The sequence below is a fragment of the Equus quagga genome, chromosome 22 (genome assembly GCF_021613505.1).
Source record: "Equus quagga isolate Etosha38 chromosome 22, UCLA_HA_Equagga_1.0, whole genome shotgun sequence".
Lineage (NCBI taxonomy): Eukaryota > Metazoa > Chordata > Mammalia > Perissodactyla > Equidae > Equus > Equus quagga.
Window position 1 is genome coordinate 38,117,655 of NC_060288.1, and position 15,636 is coordinate 38,133,290.

Sequence of the window (15,636 nt, forward strand, 5' to 3'; positions counted from 1 at the left end):
ACTGAGGGCTGGAGCTGCATTGTGGAGGGGCGTTTCCTGGGCCAGAGACACGTTCAAGGAGGCAGCAGGGAGGAGAGGCCCTGGCCTTCCTCCTGCCTTCACTGTCCATCCAACAGGAAGCCGGCCGGCTGGAGACGGGGGAGGCGGTCCAGGAGTCGGCTTCCGGTGGAGCAGGTGATGGAAAGAAGAGTGAACAACGCACGAGGGTGAGAAGGCAGAGAATGAGTGGCTCACTCGGCATTTTCTTGCTCTTATAAGTGCAACTTTTTCCTCCATTTATAACTTCTAGTTTGCCAGCTGGCTCCAGAGTATTTTCGTCACTCCAGAAGGCAGCTCTGGGCCCATTACGCAGTCACTCCCCGTCCCCTCTCCTGTCTCTGTGGATTTGCCTACTCTGGATATTTCACATAAGCAGGATAATATAATACGTGGCCTTTTGTGTCTGGCTTCTCTCACTTAACATGGTGTCTTCATGGTTCATCCATGTGTGGTGCGTATCAGTATTTCATTTCCTTTTGTGGCTGAATGGCATTCCACTGAATGGGTGGGCCACATCGTGTTTATCCATGTGTCAGCTGATGGACACTTGGGTTGTTTCCACTTTTGACCACAGCGAATAATGCTGCCATGAACATCCATGCACAGCTTTTCCTTTGAACACCAGTTTTCAGTTCTTTGAGGTGAACCCAAAAGTGGAATTGCTCGGTCAAATGGGAGTTCCATGTTTAACTTACCAAGAAATTGTCACACTTGTCCACAGCAGAGGTAACTCTTTACAGGCCCTCCAGCCACACACGAGGCTTCCAATTTCTCCACATCCTCGCCAACACTCACTATTTTCCTTTTTAAAACAGTGTAAACGATGGGGCCGGCCCCGAGGCCGAGCGGTTGAGTTCACTCGCTCTGCTTCGACGGCCCAGGGTTTGCCCAGTTTGCATCCTGGGCACGGACATGGCGCTGCTCATTAGTCCACATTGAGGCAGCATCCCACATGCCACAATTAGGGGGACCCACAACTAAAATATACAACTATGTGCTTGGGGGATTTGGGGGAAAAGCAGAAGAAAAACCCAAAAAGAATGTAAACGTCCTATTGGGTGTGAAGTGGTATCTCGTGGTTTTGATTTGCATTCCCTGACAGCAATGATTTTGAGCGTTTTTCATGTGCCCATTGATCACTTGCAAGTCTTCTTTGTAAAAATGTCTATTCAGATCCTTTGCCCGTTTTTAATTGGGTGTCTGTCTTTTTGTTGGGTTTTAAGAGTTTTGATGTATTCCAGATCCTAGACCCTTACCAGACACATAGTTTGCAAAGATTTTCTTCCATTCTGTGGGTTGTCCTTTTACTTCTTCATTTGTGTCCTTTGAAGCATAAAGTTTTTATTTTCATGAAGTCTAATTCATCCTTGTTTTTCTCTTGTTGCCTGTGGTTTTGGTATCATATCTAAGAAACTCTTGCCGAATTCAAGGTCATGAAGATTTATCCCTATGTTTTCTTCTAAGAGTCTGATGGTGTCAGCACTTATATTCAGGGTTTTGATTCACTTCGAGTTAAGTTTTGTGCACAGTGTGAGGTAAGGGTCTAACTTCACTGGTTTGCACCTGCATGTCCAGGTGTCCCAGCACATTTGATGAAAAGACAATTCTTCCTCCCATTGAATGGTCTTGCACCCTATCGAATATCCCAATATGCATTTCAGAGCCTGCAGATCGTTTTATCTCCTCCTTCCTAATTGTTATGCTCTATGTTCTTTCTTTCATCCAATTGCACACACTGATGCCTCCAGTATAATGTTCTGTAATAGTGGTGGAACTGAGGATTTTGACTTTTTCTTGATTTCAGTGAACGTACTCTATTAGGCATGAGAATTTATTTTATATTGGATATATTTTCTAATAGTAAGGAAATATTAATCTATTTCATTTTATTGTGTTATTTTAAAGAATGTTTTAAAAATACTACAGCAACAAGAATTTTAGAATTACTGGTACAATGAGCTACATCGGTAGATGCTCCTTGATGGAGCTGTCCTCGTATTCCTGGGTTACCTCACATTGCTGTTTTTTTAAAAAAAAGATTTTTTATTTTTCCTTCTTCTCCACAAAGCCCCCCAGGACATAGTTGTATATTTTTAGTTGTGGGTCCTTCTAGTTGTGGCATGCGGGACGCCGCCTCAGCATGGTTTGATGAGCAGTGCCATGTCCGCGCCCAGGACTCGAACCAACGAAACACTGGGCCGCCTGCAGCAGAGTGTGTGAACTCAACCACTGCCATGGGGCCCACCCCCAGCATTATTTTCACTGTGCTGCTGAACTTTGCTTCAATGCTGTACTTATCTTTTGTGTGTTGACATTGGTGATAACCTGTAGTTTTCTTTCTGCTGCAGTCTTTCCAGGTTTTGGTCACTAATGTTAAATTCACTTTCTAGAAAAAATTGGAAGTTTACCTTCTTTTCTAGCACTCTGTAAACGTTGTTAAAGTGTTGGAATTATCTGCTGTTGAAAGTTAGTTACGATTCCCCAATGACGGTGAGGACTGGAATAGTTCTCAACAGTTTTCTCTTTTTTTCTTACAAAGTGGTCAATTTAGATTTTCTATTTCTTTTGAGGTCCATTTGGTTCATTTTTCTTAGAAAAGTAATCATTTCATCTAGGATTTTGTTTTGGACTGAATGTTTGTGTCCCCACAAAATTGCCACGTTGACTCCTAACCCCCAAGGTGATGGTGTTTGCATTGGGGCCTTTGGGGTGATTAGGTCACTAGGTGGAGCCACCGTCATGGGATTGGTTTGCTCATAAAAGAGACACAGAGCCGGTTTCCTCTCTGCTGTCCACCACGTGAGCACACAGCGAGAAGTCTGCCACCTGGAAGAGGGTCCTCACCTGGCCGTGCTGACACCTGATCCCAGACTTCCAGCCTCCAGAGCTGTGAGCAATAAACATCTGCTGTTTGTAAGCCGCACAGTCTGCGGTGTTTGTTACAGCCGCCCAAATGCACTGAGACACTTTGTTTGGCTAATACATTGGCCAGGTCATTAGACGTGGTTAGTCACAGCCACCATGAAGGGACCCAAGGACGAACGAAGAGGATCCCTGAGGTTGAAGGACAGGGAGGAAAAGAATCAGAGCCACATCCTTACGGGGTCAGCACCAGGAACAGAGCTGTGAATCCGGAGAAGACAGTTCATCATCTGATTCCAAAATAAAATTTCTCTATACGTTTTTAACACAGTCTAGGGGGAAATTTTTAATGAGAAACCATAGGTTAAACCAGGACAGTTATTTATGACTTTCTGATTCCCCAAAAAGGTTGAAGTAAAAACGGAAATTCTTCTTGTCCAAATGGGGTCAAGGTTAGCTGTATAGGAGCCAAGACGCAGAGTCAGAAGTAAGGACAGAGCACCAGCGAATACCGTGTGGCCAGGAAAAATGATTCAAGGCCTACAGTCTTTCAAAATATGTGGGTTTTGGGGGGCCAGCCCTGATGGCCTAGCAGTTCAAGTTCGGTGCTCCCACCGCTTTGGGGGCCCAGGTTCACTTCCCAGTGACAGAACCATGAAACCCGTCTGTCAGTTGCTGTGCCGCAGTGGCTCACGTAGAAGAAGTAGAAGCACTCACAACTAGGACATACGGCCACGCACTGGGGCTTTGGGAGGAAAAAAGGAAGGTTGGCAACAGATGTCAGCTCAGGGTGAGTCCTTCTCAGCAAAAATAAATAATAATAATGTGGTTTTTTCATCTCCTGTGTGAGTCCCTCTGTCTGTTGCTTCTGCGGGGCGGCTGCTTCTGTTCAAGGACAGAGTTGCTCCTGACTTCGCCTGAGCTGCCGGCCAGCATCTCTGGACTCGACTCTTCTCTCTGACAGGAAGTGACGTGAATCACAGGCATTCGGCGTGCTGTTACTCACTGATACTCGTAATATCACACAGTTTATGGATGACGGCAGGACAGGTGGTGGTACCAGGGGACTGCCGTTCCACGGAGGAATTCAGACTTCCCTGTGATGTAATCGTGGAAGTGAGTTCAATATCATTGCAATCCGATTGGTCTGCGGGGACCCTGAGTCAGCCTGTGGGTAACTGATTGAATCCACAGTCACACCAGCAGGGCCAGGGTGTAAACATTGTGCGGGGTAGGAATGCCCATCTCAGACACACAGGCTGAGAGACTGGGATCCGCCTGAGGCTCTGGGTTGTTTTCTTTACTGTGTGTATTTTCTATTCTTGTTGGTTTGCTTCCTCTCAGGAGCTCACAGCATCACTGTCATCTGTCCTCGGAAGTCTCCTCTCCTTCATGATTTCTTCCTCTTTGCTCTTGGCTGTGCTCCCTTCTCAGCTGGTTGTGGCTCCACCTGTCGTGTACTTGAGATCCCTCCTTAAACGTCCGTGTGGAATGTCAACTCCATAAGGCCAGGGATTTTAATCTGTCTCATCCACTCCCGGTCACAGCATCTTGAACAAAGTATAAATGCTCAGTGTTTGTTGAGTGGCTGCGTGGTGTTTGATGTTGGGTGTGTTAATTTCATAAACAGCATTGTGCAATTAACTCCACCCTTTTTTCACTCTTTTTCTCTCTGTTGTAAACGTCTATCCATTTGCTATGTGGACATCTGGGTGGCTGCTTCCAGCAGCTGCTGAGGACACCATGCAAGGTACTCACCGCTTTTGCCCATTCCTCCTGCCACTGGCAGGCACATAGGTTCCCTCCAGTGCCTCCTACCACACCCGCACCATGATAAATGTCCTCCGATGTGTCCCCTTAAGGACCTGTGCCAGATTCCTCCTGAATTGCTGCCAGCTGACTGCCAGAAGCTTCTCCACGCCACTATCCTCACCAACACTTGACAGGACACAACTTTCCAGGTTTTCAACACTGATAGATGCAGAGTGGTGTCTCACTGGTACCGAGTGCCCGTTTCTCTGATTCTGGGGACTGTGAGAAACTCCACGCCATGGAGCACTCGTGGCTCCTCTTCTGTGGCTGCTGTGTTCGTTTCCTGCAGCCGCTGTAGCAACTTGCCCCAGACGCAGTGACGCAACACGACACACACTTACTCTGCTGCAGTCGAGGCTGGAAGCCTGGACGTGGTCCGCAGGGCTGCTTCCCTGGGAGGCTCTGGGCAGAAGCTGCTTCCTGGACTTTTCCAGCTTCCAGACACAGCTGCACTCCTGGGCTCGTGGCCCTGCCTCTCTCTGCCTCTGTTTCTGCCCTCACATCTCCTTTTCTGTCCCCGCCACCCTCTTATAAGGACCCTCGTGATGACACTGAACCCACCCAGACAGTCCAGGATGATCTCCCATCTCAACTCCTTAATCACAGCTGCAAAGTCCCAGTGGCCACGTGAGACACAGTCACAGATTCCCGACATCAGGACCTGGACGTCTGGGAGCGGGGGTGTCATCATTCTTCCGCCAGAAATGCCTTTCCATATCATTTTCAAATTTTTCTGTTGGGTTTCCTGTCTTTTTCTTGATGATTTTCAGGAGCTCCTGGTGTATTTTAATATAATATAATCCTGGTTGTTTGAAATATTGCAAATATCTTCTCTCTGCAGGGCCTAGGTTTATGAACTCCAACCACAGTGGACTCATGGATATAAATCATTAATGTTGACATAAGATTCTACCCTTTTTTTTTAACTTTATGGATTGTGCTTTGGGATTCTTGTTTAAAAATCTTTCCCCACCTACAAAGATCCTTACTATGATCGTCCTAGTTCCATTTTTAACATTTAAGAACTAGCCCATCTGGAGTCCATCTTTGCACTAATGTCGTAATGTCGGCACTGGTTCTATTTTTATCCCTAAGGTGATTTTCTCAACACCTCTGACTAAATGAACCACTACTTTCCCCTCGCTTTGAGATGTCTTCTGTGTAATTTTCTGGGTCACTTTTTGAAATCTCCTTGTTCTATTCAGCTGTAAAAATGTTCCTATGTCAGTACTGAATTTTTAAAAAAAGATTTTTGTCATTGAAATTTTAAAACAAATATGCTAGAAGAGAGACTAGTATGAACACCCCCATGTGTCCACACCCAGATTCAACAACAATCGGTCTTTACTCACACTGTTATTTGATTCTACGACTTTGTATTATGACTTAGTGTTGGGTAGTAAGGTCATCTTCCCTCCTTTTTCTCCTTTTGAAAGAGGTCACTGTCTCTATTAACAGGCATTTCTGCTTTCATATAAGTTTAGAATATGTTTATATTAATTATAATACATATAATATATATTATAATATATATTACATAATAATAATATATTAATGTGTTATATTAATATGTTCATATGTTTAGAATGTGTTGAGGTCATCAAAAAATCCAGCTGGAAGAGGAAAATTCATAGCTTGCAATGCTTATAATAATAACAAAACAAGAATGACTCCGAATAGATTAATTAGGCATCCGACTCAAAAACCTGGAAAACGTGGGGCTGGCCCCGTGGCCGAGTGGTTAAGTTCGCGCGCTCTGCTGCAGGCGGCCCAGTGTTTCGTTGGTTCGAGTCCTGGGCGCGGACATGGCACTGCTCATCAAACCATGCTGAGGCGGCGTCCCACATGCCACAACTAGAAGGACCCACAACAAAGAATATACAACTATGTACCGGGGGGCTTTGGGGAGAAAAAGGAAAAATTAAAATCTTAAAAAAAAAAAAAACCTGGAAAACGTACAACAAAATAACCTCGAGGGAAGCAGAAGGACGGGGTTAAAGACAAAAGCAGAGCTCACCCAGGGAAAAGGGACGATGGCAGAAGCAACAAATAAATTACTAAGCCCATTCTTTGAAACATAAAGATAAATCAGGAGCTGATGTTGTCAAGAAGACAAGGTGAGAACACAGACGCACAACGCGAGGAACGACGAGGGGGAAATGACTTCAGAAACGCATGGAACGAAAGCGTCACATGAGGCCGTGCGCCCAGGCCTCTTCATCAACCTGACATCTGTCTGGGCTGCTGGGCTGTGTAACAGAACACCTCAACTTGTCAACTTATAAGCAACGGAAACTATTGCTCGTGGTCCTGGAGCCTGGAGGTCCAAGATCTTGGTCCTGGGGAGGACTCTCTCCCCAGGCTGCAGTTGGCCCCCTTTTGCTGTGTGTCACGTGGTGCAGAGGGACAGCTCTGGTCTCTTCCTCTTCTGACGGGGACACTGATCCCATCATGGGGCCCCACCCTCTTGACCTCATCTAACCCCAATCACCTCCCAAAGAACCCCCACCAGGCCCATCCCATTGCGGGTCAGGGCCTCAAAACGGGAAACACCAGGGACACCCGCACCCCGCCATTTCAGTCCTGAGGTCCCATCTGCTACAGGGCGCTGTGAGGGGCCAGCACGGCAGCCTGTGGTCACTGAGCGGACAAGTGGCCGGCGCTAGAATTGCAGGCCGAGTGGTCACCAGCAGAGCTGGGAGGACCTGCGAGCGTTTCTGAGACGCTCTGCTGCTTCAGGGCTGTGCAGGACGCTCAGGGGACACACACATCGTAAATGCCCCGTCGAAGGAGCTGCAGCTGCAAGTGGCCCCTCAGCCCTCAGAACACAGGGTCACGTGTGTCATCATTTCCTCTCCAGCAGCTGTGCTCCACCCGTCTCTTTGGTGACCCCATTTCTCCTAGAAAACTGCTGAACTCCACACAACGTGCCCATCAGGGCTGCAAGCGACTGAAAACACGTCGTAGCCCCTTGTGGGACCCCAAGAAAATGTGAGGGGTCTACAGCTACAGAGCACTGCCACCTCTTCTAGCGGCTCCGTTAGCTGCAGGAACCCCTCGCATCCATGTGGGGAGACTGAAATTGTTGCTATGCCATGGAAAAGAAATAAGCTGGCTTGACAGAAGGGCCGGGTTTCATAACATTGGGTGGTCTGCACGAAACGTGGCCTTCGTTAGACAAGGGGCGAGTTGGGGAGAGGGTTTTTTAACCCAAATTGAATAAGCACGACCAAGAATATGTGTTTTATCGTTACCCAGCCTGCATGTTGTAATCTTAGCTGCTCTGGGGAGATGGACCTGAAGGAGACCCTGAGAAGTCTTCTCACGTACGTGGACAAAGGAAGTCTGTTTGAGGAGCAGCAGGCACAGGTCCCGGGCGGAGGTCACCTCCCCTGCAGCCCCAGTGACCCCTATCCATCCGTCTGTCTGCAGGGCTTCCAGGAGGGGCCTGTGAGCAGCCTGCGCCTTTTAGGAGATATTTGCTGCAATTTATTTTCTCCCAACAAGGAAAAAGGAAACAATCCTTTGTTACGCGTGGTAACCTAACTCAGTGCAGACGCAGCCCCCGCCCCCGTCCACGGCGTGGCCCCGGGTTTCCAGACGGATGAAGCAAGTACACAAGGGCCAGCGGCCTGGCGCCCAGGGAGGGTCCTGCTCCTGGACCCCGACCCGTGCTCTCCCTGCAGACTCCACGGCTCACGAGAAGAGCTCTGGCCTCATTCTTCTCCGGGCGGAATAAGGCTCTCAGAGCAGCTGGTACGTCCAACGAGGGCCTGGGAGGAGAGAGGGACAGTTAGAGCTGCTGCTGGGCGTCCCACAGAGCTCTGGAGAACTGCGTCCTGGTCATCCGGCGGGACGCATTCTCTCAGGCGGGAGGTATCCATGCACACCCACGTGTGTCACCAGTGAATGGGCTTCTGTTCCGTCACTTACTACCTCACCAGACAGGCGAGGGCCCGTCTGTGTCTAGTGTCATAACGTCAGGCTTAAGACAGCTCCCGGTCCACCCCAGGCCTCGGAGTTCCCCAGATCGCCTGGTCACAGTGAGCCACCCCAGGGGCCCCATGTCTGGGCCGACAGGTTCGTCTCTGCATGCAGGTGTAAAGGGCTGGCTTACAGCGTAGCTGGCAGGCTGGCACACGTCCCCAGGGCTACTGCTGGACATGGAAATAACCATGATCAACACCCACAGCAGGAGAAGGCACTGAGACAGACATGATGGACCCCGGCCCCTGGCGCTCGGGATGACTCTGAAGATCACTGGACAGAGGCTGCCTTTGACAGCCAAGAGGATCCCTCGAAATCACAGGCAGCAGGACCAGATTGGTGCCTGAGCAGAGCCAAGGGCGCTCAGCACTGAGACAGCCGTGGGCGACCAGGACAAGAGTCCGCACGCGGAGTGAGGAAGGGACGGCACCTGGATCTGTGCGTGCAAACACGGCCTCCTCCTCCTGGTCACAGGAGGCGTGGACAGACCCAGCGTTTCCATTCTCCTTGGATGCTGCGTCCCACAAGCCGCCTCAGGGGAGCACAGACTGAAACCAGTGAGAGAATTGGGTCCCCGTCCTGCCACGGCTGGGACGTAACAACTGGCCGTGGCCCGTGATGGCAGCTTGTGCACACACACACTCACTCACATGCTCGCACAGACACACACACCCTTGAGCCCATCACTCGTCATGCCAGCCCAGGAAGCGACTCCATACCAAGGGAAGGATGCAGCCTGGCCGCTGTGGTGCCGGCCACCCTGGGCCCCCCGCGGCCAGCCCACGTGCTCCTTCCAGAGTTGATGCTTTAGTTCACTGCCCTTTAAATTGCTCAAGATGGACACTCACAGGGAGGCGTTGGGGGTGGAGGGGCAGCGATCACCAACAAACAGGAGACATTCTCATGAGACAGAGAGGCGTTTTCTGTGCAAATAAAAGACCTGAAAGCTGTAGGATGCTGCTTTAAAGCCAGAAAAGTGGTTTCAGTGTCCTCTGGGTTTTTAAAAATCGTCCTTGGGTTGCAATTCCGTTGTTCAGCCCGTTTTGTGCAGCCTTGTAGACCTTTAAAGTCTTTCTGTTGTTGTGAAAATAACACAAAAGGAGGCGAGTCCGCTGGGAACCGCTCATCCTCCCCGTCAACTCCCCACATTCCGTTATACCTGCCTCCTCTCTCCTTTTCTTTGTTGAGGCACTTCCAGTGAATTTTAGATGTGATGCCATTTCGCTGCCACCCCCTTCGATGTGTGACACTGAAACAGGATGTTTCCTGCATAACCAGCACCCGGCAGGCTGTGTGGCTGGAATCTGCAGCTGTCGCTGTCATCTCAGTAAAATGGCAAAGCGGGGGATGACCTACAGGCCACTGCTGCTGCGGACGTCTTCCTCAGTCAGCCTCACTGGGATGTGGCAGTGGAACTGGCAGAGTCAGCCATTGATGAGTAAGTAGCTAGGAAGTAAGTTTTTTTTTCCTTTTTGCAATTACTGATTATAGCTTTTAGCTGTTTAACCCACCTATCGTTAACTGTGCTGTTGGGCAATACGCTAACTGACTCCCACTAGGCTCCTGTAGATACCATCTCCCTGGAACCTGGGTCACCATGGGAATGGGTGTGTGAGCTGTTTTTCAGGAATTAGAACTCCTTGTCCGCTTAGGGCCAGTTGAGACCACCAACCCATCAACTGGGCCTGCGCAGATGTCCAATAGGTGACCTTTTGATGTCAAAAGGCTAAAAACTACCCCCTCAGATCATGCTAATGCCACCATTTTGTGAACATGGGTCCTATAAAGAGGCATGAAGTCTGACTATGCTTGTGCAAATCATCAGTCACCTCACCTCTCCTCACCTCCGACCACCTCTCTCCAGATATAGCAGCATGAGGACCACTCTGGCTGTGGCAATGTTCTCCCATGACCGGCCAGGACAGGACAGGGGTGTGAGGCCCTCAGCGGGAAGGGCTTTGTGTGTCTTCTGCCCACCTCCCTCCCCCTACTGGATTCACAATAAATGCTTAACAAACGCACACTGATTGCACCTGCACAGCTCTCTGCCCAGCCCACCCCAGGCCCCGCTTCCAGGAGGTGGCGCCGGGCCAGTGCTCTCCCGGCTGTGGCTGTCCGGAGCTGCTCCTGGCCCGGGTGTCCAAGTGTCCGCGCTTCTCACACGCATCCTGCAGGGGGCAGCCGCCGGGGTTCTCGGGGGCCCACTGTCCGTCTCTGGGTCACATACACGGGGTCCTCACACGTGGTGTTTTCAAATGTTCCCACGTGAAGTGGGTTTCATTCTCTTCTTAACCAAATAACTTCAGCCGTCAAGGCTGGTGTTTCAAATGTTTACATTTTTATTCCCATTAAAGGAAGAAGATGGGTCTGTGCCCCCTGTTGGCCTCAGAGGAGGCAGGCGTGTGGTGCTCTGTCCCTGGGTCTGGCAGGTCCCTGGCCTCTCAGGGGTTAAAGGTCCCTGGTGAGACGGGAGCGACCCGGGAGCAGCACGTGGGGCGGTGCGGATGGCAGGGGCGCAGGGCGCAGGCGCAGGAGGCAGCACAGCGGAGGCCAGGGGACCAGAAGGAGGCCAGGACAGCGGCGAGAGCACGTCCCCAACGGAAGGCTTCCGGATCGGAGACCCAGGGTGCCAGGCACCCGAGGAGGATGTATTTACTTACAAACAACGGAGACGATCGTCCTAAAGGACCCTGACGTTCTTTCAAACAACCCCCCAGGCGCTGTTCCTGCCAACATCTTATTCCACTGTGAGAATCACAGAGCTGGGAAATCAGCGCGGTGGTTTCTTCCTAAAAAGACATGTTAATGGGGCGGCTGCGGTGCACAACATTGCTGGACCCAGTGTGTCCTCGCCCCGACCCATCGCTCCACATCCGGGTCTTGGGGGGAGGGAGGAGGCCGCGCCCACACGGCCCGCACGGAGCCGGGTTGGCACCTCGAGGAGGCACCTCTCCTGGGCCGGGGTCCCGCCAGTGTGGACACCGCCCGGCTGGATCCCCCGCAGACCCCGACCTGTGCTCTCCACCGCACAGCACCTTCCCCTCTCTTCCAGCTGCTCACTGGCAACAGCCTGTCGCCCAGTTTCCCGGTTCTAAATTCGCGATGGAGGGCGCAGGACACCCACCGCAGGATGCACCATGTTGGCATGTTGATCACTTTGAGCTGAAGGTGCCTGGGAAACCGCCTCTCTCTTGATAACGCCCTCCTCCAGATGTCGGAACACGAGCAATAATGAAAAACCCTGTTATTTGAGACAAAGTCAGAATCTCTGACTGACATGGTCTCCATCCTCATCATCAACTCAGAAAAGTTGGGCCCCAAGGATTTACCGACCGGAATTTTGTACCAAGTGTCAATCTTGGGGGAATGCCCCACGCAGACTGCCCAGCACCTGGAAGGGACAGTTTTCCAGGGAGACACTGGCGTCGCCCCAGAGGCAGTGGGTGCTGTGGCCCCGTGACAGTCCACTGCAGGCCTTGCACCCCCAGGGTGAGGGGCCTTTGATCTGGGACCCTAAACAGTGACCGTGTGCTAACCCCGTGGTGCTTGAAGGAAAGTGTGAGCTCCAGTCTTGTGCACCTTACAGCCATTCTTCTACACATTCCCTTCGTGAATATAAAAATCCACCCGTAGGTTTATGAAACCACCAAAATCCAGTCACAGGTCAAGCAGCCTCCTTGCTGTAATCCAAAGGAAAACATTCCGGGAATTTCCCTCGGGGGCTGTGGGCGAGAGGAGACAGGAGGGAAGGAGAAAGCGGGCTCTGATGCTCCCAGAGGTCAGCTTCTGTGCTCAGATGCTGTTCTGAGTCCGTATCTTGTGTTCCTGTCCTAGAGAAATGTCTCATTCAGTTGTAAACCAAACCATTTCTGAAGGAAACAAAAAGCAATGTTTTCACACGAAGTCAGCAATTAGATTAGAAAAAACTCCCCCAAAAATGCCCATAGATTTTATCCTCACTCCAAGGAGACAAACATGTTTTTCACTGTGTCGGGGCGGGGATGAGGGTGGGGGCACATAAGCCGATGAAAGATTAGACAGCGTTTATGATGCACCAACAGTGGAGACAGGCACACAGCAAGAGTGCCAGGAGGAGGGAAACCGAGTCCTGCTCTGGAGGCACGGAGGGACAGGCATCCTGAGAGTCCGTCTGCAGGTGGCAGGAGTGTGGAGGCCGAGGATGGGGCCTCCTGGGAGCCATCCAGGCAGGAGCCTGGTGAAGACACGGACAGGCAAGGCTGTGGCCCAAGACCACCTTGGTCACTCTGCCCGTCCCCACCGCGTGGGGGAGCCTGGGGCACTCAGGGACTTCCTAGGAGGCACGTCCTAGAGAAAACGTGTCTGTGCTGTGTGTCAAGGCCCTGAGACACAAAATAAAAGTGTCGACACAAATAATCCATAACCTATCTATAAATCAAAAGTGGGGAGATTTATTATGAGCCAGATCTCAGGATCACATTGCTCCGAAGAGTCCTTTCACAAAGGAATGGAGCGCTTCAAAGTAGGGGTGCACAGCGTGGCTACATACCATCAGAGGGCGTGTATCACAGATGACAGGAACAGTCACGAGATTGCCTAGCCGGCACAGCACAGCGATTAACACAGCAGGTAGCCGGTCTGCTGTCTCCAGCTGGGTAGTCACGGCAGGTCAGCGGTCAATCCCCAGCCTAGGCAGAGAAGCTTATGCTTAAGGAAATGCGGGTGTGGGGGAAGTTACATCTTTCTTTACCTTAAAAGCTATTTGTTCTTGTCTTTGGGACACAGCAAATGCTGAAAGCAGATATACAATGCATGCTTAACGGCCATGTCAGGCCCTTTTAGAAAAAGAAGGTCAGGCCAAATTTGCTTTACATCAAGTGGCTTCCTCATATACTCCAACATATCCTATTGCTTGCCGTTTATTCATCAAAAGGAAGATTGTACATTTGAGAAGAAGGATCCGCTGTAGGCACTTACCCATTAGCGAGACCGTGGTTTAATTGAGCTGGTCAGTTAGCACCGTGAGATATGTTTGAAAGCAATAAAAAACAAAAACAGAACAACTCCTTTGCTGTCAACTTCTTCCTAAATTGTGCACTTCCAGAAAGCAGAGGGACCTACCGTCCTACAGCACCTCACGAGCGGGTCCGCCCCTTCCTGAGCTGTCCTGGGCCGTGCAGCCACGCGGGTTTGCCTTCTCCAAGCTCAGTGGTCGGATTGTGAACTTGTGCAGGTGATTGTGCATTGTTTTACTGTGTTCACGCAGGGTAGCCTCCCCAGCAAGGCTGTGGACCAGAGGATGATGCTCCTGTACAGCTCTGTGCTCCCTGCAGATGTGCACCAGGTGTCTGGACACTCTTGCAGAGCGCCAGCTCACACAGACATGCTCATACCTGCCATGTTGGTGTCTGGGATTTTGGTTCGGAAAATACAATCATTACGTAAAGAGGCCCACTGGGTTTTTAGCATGCAATGTTTTAATTGGCTTATTAAAATTAATGGACCTTTAGAAGTAATTAGTGGTCCTCTTTTGTCACCCTTTAGAGCAAAGTTCCCAGAACGTGGTTCTCAAGGCCTGTGGCTGGAGCTGCAGCAGCCCTGGGACTGGTCGCAGATGCATCCTGGGGCCCAGCCCACGTCTCCTGGGCCAGGGGCTCGAGAGGCCTGTGTTTGGCAAGTGCACTCCCGCTCGCCGTGACAAGCTGAGGGGACAAGCGTTGCCCCTCTCCGTCGGCAGCCTTTTCCAGATAAAAGACTCAGACTCAGACAGGGAGCCTGCTACCTGGAAGTCATTCGGCCCCTTTGCCAGGAGGCCCTCGACAACCTAGGAGTACGTTTGAAAACCACAGCCCTCCAAGAGCCGGCAACTGCAGGGCGGTTTTGAACCCTCAATCCACAGAAGACCCCTTCCCCATGATTTGCTGTGTAATATATTTATTATTGCTGTGAACTGTCTTTTTTAAAGAAAAGATCATTAGGAATATCTATGAGCTCCTATGTTTTCATTTGTGCTTTTAGGGTCTGTGATCTAATTACTTCCAAGAAGGACTTGTTAGTTCACACAATTAAAACTTTACACAGAACTGAACCAAATAATGTGAGCAGACATCGGATTTCGTCCTGGTGAGCAGCCCCGCCACTGCGCGTGGTTCCACGTTAGGTGTCGACTTCCCTGCGGAAGTCTGACAGCAAGCTGAATGTGCAGTCTCTGGAATTGGGGGCAAGGCACTTTAATTTCTGACTAAAATTGTTAAAACCAAGTGCAGTTAGCGGGTTATTCAATGTATATTTCTCATTTATGTGAAAGGGATCAAAACATAGGAATTCTCTCGGGAAAAGGTAGAAAACACCAAATTCGCACAATCTCACCCCAAGCCGCCACCACTGAAGGCAGCCCTGGTTGCTCCAAGACGCTTTGTGAGCTTCCATTAGTGACGGCAAACTGAAGTCTTTCATTCGAAACATCTCACACTGCTCCCAAACTGGCAAAATTAGAAGCTAATTAGAAAAATAATTATAAGAAATAGTTCACGAGCATTTAGATTTTGCATTCCCCTCAGCGATCAGTGGGGAGGCAGGCAGTGGGATGTGCAAACTCATAGCTTGTGAGAAATCCCCCCAAGAGAGACACGGAGCCTCCCAGTCTACCATCTGCAGGCCCAGGATGCTGAGTCCGCGCCTGCAGCCCGTGGAGAGGCTCTGCTCTGGTTTTCTGAACTAGAGGGACATCCGGCCACGTTAGTCCATTGTGCCTCGGTCACTCCTGAGTCTTTTCCTTCCTCAAGGAATTGGAATATTCCAGTCTGGGGAGTGGGAGACAGCAAGCTTCTAGTGGAAGGAAATGCAGTGATCACTAAAAAATCTTTGATGCCTAGATTCCCCAGACAAATAACTCCAGAAGAACAGAGAGAGAAGAAGAAAAAGGAGAAGAGGAATTCATTTTGTGCATAGATAGAA